Source organism: Dipodomys spectabilis, unplaced genomic scaffold, assembly GCF_019054845.1.
Source record: "Dipodomys spectabilis isolate Male_0828 unplaced genomic scaffold, ASM1905484v1 ptg000276l, whole genome shotgun sequence".
Classification (NCBI taxonomy): Eukaryota; Metazoa; Chordata; class Mammalia; order Rodentia; family Heteromyidae; genus Dipodomys; species Dipodomys spectabilis.
In genome coordinates, this window is record NW_024870953.1 from 681,391 (window position 1) to 687,046 (window position 5,656).

The window sequence follows — 5,656 nt, forward strand, 5'->3', positions numbered from 1 at the left end:
ACTGCTTTCCAAAGTGATTGTGCAAGTGTACATTCACACACACACACACACACACACACACACACACATACACACACACACACATACACAGAGAACGTTTTCTTGATCCATTCTTCTACTGAGGGGTATCGGGGTTGGTTCCCTATCTTAGCTATGGCAAATAATGCTACAATAAACATTGTTGTGGTGGTAGTTTTAGTATGGACTTGTTTGTGATCATTTGGGTGAATGCCCAAAAGTGGGATTGCTGTGTAATAGGAGAGCTCTATGTGGAGTCTTTTGAGGAACCTCCAAACCGCTTTCCAAAGTGAATGAACAAGTTTACACTCCCACCAAGAATGCAGTAGGCTTCCCTTCTGGCCACATCCCTTCCAGCATCTGTTGGTGTAAACATATGGAACTATTCATCCTTGTGCAGGGACCATGCGAATCTTCTCTGTATGTTCCAATTTTAGTATATGTGCAACCAAATTGAGCACAGAACTTTTTTTTTTCTGTTCCTATGGTGTTTTTTTTTTATTTTTTATTTATTTTTTTATTGTAAAGCTACTATACAGAGGGTTACAGTTAAATGAGTGAGGTAATGAGTACACTTCCTCTTGAACATTGTTACCCCCTCCATTGTTTTCCCCCTACCATCCCCTCCCTCCCTCCCTTCCCCGAGGTTCTTTTTCTTTAAAAAAAAATTTATTTTATTTTATTTGAGAACATACTGTACAGAGGGGTTACAATTACATGGGCAGGAAAATGCATACATTTCTTACCAAGCATTGCAGCCTCCTCCTTTGTTTACCCTTCACCTCCCTTCACAGCCTCCCCCCTTCCCCCCACCCAATCATACCCCCCCCCACCGACATTGTAAAGCTGGTTTTGACATGACATTTTGTACTTCTCATTGTTGCAACAGGTCCACCTGAATCCTTAAACGACTTGTTTGTCCCCGTCTCCTCCACATGTTATACTGACATCAAATATAGTGAAAGTGGGGGTTACACTGTGGGGGAGGGACATACAAAGCAACAAAGAAATAATATTATAAATGAGTTAGAAACACATGCATGAAAGAAACAAATACATTAAAATACATATTTGAGGGTTCGTTTTCCTAACATCACATTCTCTGACTTTTTCCGCTTGACTCATACCTATACTAGATATTGCAAATAAGGGAAACCATGGGACCTATGTTTCTTTGGGCCTGGCTTACTTCACTTAATATAATTTTTTCCAAGCCTTTCCATTTCCTAACAAATGGGGCAATGTCATTCTTTCTGATGGAGGCATAGAATTCCATTGTGTATATATACCACATCTTCTTGATCCATTCATCTACTGAGGGGCATCTGGGTTGGTTCCATATCTTAGCTATGGTAAATAATGCTGCAATAAACATAGTTGTGCTGGTAGCGTTAGTGTGGCCTTGTTTGTGATCATTTGGGTAAATGCCCAAAAGTGGGATTGCTGGGTCATTGGGGAGCTCTATGTGGAGTCTTTTGAAGAACCTCCATACTGCTTTCCAAAGTGGTTGAACAAGTTTGCATTCCCACCAACAATGAAGTAAGGTTCCTTTCTGTCCACATCCCCTCCAGCATCTGTTGTTGTTAGAGTTCTTGATTTTTGCTGTTCTAACTGGAGTGAGGTGATATCTCAATGTTGTTTTGATTTGCATTTCTTTTATGGCTAGGGATGTTGAACATTTCTTCATGTGTCTATTGGCCATCCTTCTTTCATTTTTTTATATATAAAGTGTAATTGATTTTCTTAAACGAGACAATTCAACAACAAGTAAGTTCAAAAGAATTGTGAAATTTTGCAACCATGTATTTCTTACATAAGCACACATTTAACAATAAAGTCAAGATTGACATGCCAAAAACAAAATAATTTCAGATATTTGTTGTTCATGAGATGTGTAGGAGGAGGAATTCAATTATTCTACACAAGGCACCTGTCATAATGATCATTGCAGCAAATGTTAAGTTTTGTTAAAAGTTTTAATGTTTTAAATATCTTTCATTTTGGGATTTGCTTATATGGCAAAATTAAGACTGTTTGGCAGGTCATAAAATTTTCCGATAAAGTATATAGTATTTCTGGTAGCATGTACTAGTATGTATGTACATTTCAGAGTTTATAGAAACTTTACTAATGAGAAGTTACAAAGACTGTGTAAAGAAGTAGAGTGAAGAGTTAAGATTTTAAGTACACAGTTTCTCTTAAATCTTTAGGGCTCCCTTACGTTATATGTTAATGATGAATAAATAATGATATAAGCCACATACAAATGATGAGATGAACTATAAATAGTAACCTTAGTGGGTAAATTTAAAGGCTACTCATAGCTTTATCCAGTTTTAAATGTACAGGAATATGAGAAAATATTAAAATCTACTATATACTCTTCAAATAATCAGAGCCTTGGTAATTGTTTTGTTTTTATTTTAGTAATCATTAATATATAATTATTGTTTTCTTTATTTGTAGCATTTTTTCCTTGTTGTAATATAATACAGCTTTTTGTGAGTCGTGATTAAGAGGTACTTTGAGAATATTATTGGGCTGGCCACACCATTTTTCATAGGTCCATGTAAATTTAGAAAGAGCAAAACTAAAAATAAAATATTGATTAAAAATTATATCAAGTAGAGTCTGAATCAGGAGTGTTGATAAATATCCATACCTAAAATCTTATCCCTAGTCTGAAGTAGTGGTATTACAGAGTTGAGGCCACAAAATTGAGAAACTGTGCTTTGTTTTGCTTTGTTTTTTGCTTTGGTTTTGTTGGTTGTGGGGCTTGAACTCTGGGTATTGGGTACTGTCCCTCAGCTCTTCAGCTCAAGGCTAGCGTTATCACTTGATCCACAGCACCACTTTCATCTTTTTCTGCTTATGTCGTGCTGAGGAATGAAATCCAGGACCTCATGCATGCAAGGCAAGCACTCTACTACTGAGTCACCTTTCCAGCTCCTGAGAAACTGTGATTTAAAAAATCATCTGAACAATATTTGCTTTCTGCTTTTGGGTATATAGTGAAATATGTGAACACATTTTTATATTTTTGTGAACTGTCATACTTCTAAATTTATACTAACTGCAGAAAATTTATCCTTTTCAAAGTCAAGAAATATTTCTGAGAGTTTGCTTCTGTGAAGAATGTTTTTGCATTTATAATTTCTTCTGAGCCATTTTTATTTATTATCAAAATCACTTTATTTTTTATGTTGATAAGTTATCATATATCAAATACCTTCAAAAGTACATGTAGTGTCTCAAGATAGCAGTATGAATATTCTCATACACCTCTTGTTTATCTGTTATGCACGTTAATATTATGATATTTTTCTCTCTTTCACTCTCTCTCATTTCTGCTCTTTCTCTTTCATGCTCCATGTCTGCTACTTAGAATTTCTGCTGGTCTACTATTATCCTTCAGGATCCACTGGTTTTGTGGGAACATGATATGGACCATCAGTTACCCTTGCATTCTTTAAGAGTTATAACAGTGACGTGAAATTATTCTTTGCCATTCTAAATCGCAAAACAACAGATCTAGGAATTCTTTTTCACTTTTAGTACTATTATAACTTTTATCTCATATGAATAATTGGGACTGATATTATACTTTTAGCCTGGGACCTAAATGTTCTTTTTCTTTTACAAACAACCTTTTTCTTTTATTATCAGTAAGTAACAAAAACAAAGCTATCCTATGGGAAAGTGGCTGAAGTTGTTCACAGGGATGAAAAACAAGTTAATGGGGGAAGTGAGTACAAAGGATACCCTTCATAAAGCACAGATCCTTAGAGTAGTTTATCATGTACATTTTGTGATAAGGACAACGTGCTGGGAACTCTAGATTAAATCACTGAACACCTGATATATATATGCACATATATTTATATATGTATATTTATTTATATATGCATATATGTGTATATCGGCCCATATATGTACACATGAATGTCACTGTACACACAAATACACACATACGTACACACATGTACACATGCACAAATGGAAAAAGACACATAGATATAGCCAACACAAGTTTCACTAGTTGTTGAATATGCCTTAGACAGAATGCTTGGAAAAAAATGTGTTGAAGATGTATTCGTCTCTAAGAGTTCTTTTACCACTCCTCTTATCTCTTCCAACTGGTAAGTTTAGAGAGATTCGACTTGAAAAGTGCAGTACAAGTGATAGCAAGTCACTCGGAAATCTCAGTAAGTATTGCTCATATGGTGTCTCCCTGCTCCCCATGGAATGCTTGCTCTTGTAGACACACTCAACATCCAAAGTAGTAGGACAATATCCTTGTTAAGAATAAAGTTATAAGGCTTTAAATGGCATCCTTCCTTGGGCTCTTTTCCAAAAGCGAGCATCAATTCCTAAGCAGATGAGTGACTCCCCAGAAGACTGGAGCGCAGGTCAAAATTTAACCAACCCATATGAAAAGTCTAAAGTGAGCAGTTCTGACTGAGGTCATACAGATGTCCTGGCCACGAATATGAGAAAAAAAGAAAGTTTTTTATGTATTAAAATTTGAGAATAATTTGTAACCTGTCAATAAATGTGTAGAACACAATTATACCAACTGACAAAAGATGATGTGCATTTCATTAATTGCTTTTGGACTTGGAAAGTGTTTTTAAGTGTGTCTACACAAGTAGAATCAGCATGAAACAAGCCAGCATTTCTTCATTTAAGATGCAAGGAAAGGATACAGGTTGACCCATTGTAACAATGAGATTTGAAAGATACTATTAGAGGGGGGTAGACGGAGGTGTTTGGGATGTGTGAAGGTAAGGAATAGTAGGAGAAAACAAAGGAGGTGGTAACAATGCTCAATAAGAAATGTACGCATTGCCTTACTTATGTAACTATAACCTCTCTGTACAGTACTGAGCTTCTTCAGTAAAAGTGCTGGCAAAATTGGTTAATCACTCATAGAAAACTAAAACTATATCCTTATATATCATCCTGTACTGAATCAACTCCGAATGTATCAAAGACCTCAGAGTCAAAGCAGACACCCTGAAAACATTCCAGGATGGAGTAGGACATACCCAAGGTCTCCTGTGCAGAGGATGAAATTTTCTTAATAGAGACCCAGAAGCACAAGAAATCAAAGAAAGTTTGGACAAATGGTATTGTATGAAATTGCAGAGCTTCTGCATGGCAAAGGACACAGCTAGCAAGATCAATAGAAAGCCCATTGATTGGGAGAAGATCTTCACTAGCCATACAATAGAGAAGGATCTCATATCTAAAATATACTTGGAATTCAAAACATTAAATCCCCCAATAACAAATCCTCAAAGACACAACTGCCCAATAAATAAGTGGGCTAAAGAATTCAAGGCAATCTTCTTTGAAAGGAAAAGAAGGAAGGCCAATAGACACATGAAGAAATGCTCAACCTCCCAAGCCATAAAAGAAAAGCAAATCAAAACAACATTGAGATACCACCTTACCCCATTTAGAATGGGTAAATCAAGAACTCTAATAACAACATATCCTTCAGGGGATGTGGCCAGAAGGGAACCTTACTGCATTGTTGGTGGGAATGTAACTTGTTCAACTACTTTGGAGTAGTATGGAGTTTCCTCAAAAGATTCCACCTAGAACTTCCCTATGACCCAGCAATCTACCTTTT

The 5,656-nt window shown here is 36.1% G+C and overlaps 1 pseudogene; it reads right to left on the bottom strand.

The window, feature by feature from the left end:
- Nucleotides 1–388: 388 nt before the first annotated feature.
- Nucleotides 389–479, bottom strand: LOC122126379 (annotated as a pseudogene).
- Between the last annotated feature and the right edge of the window lie 5,177 nt (nucleotides 480–5,656).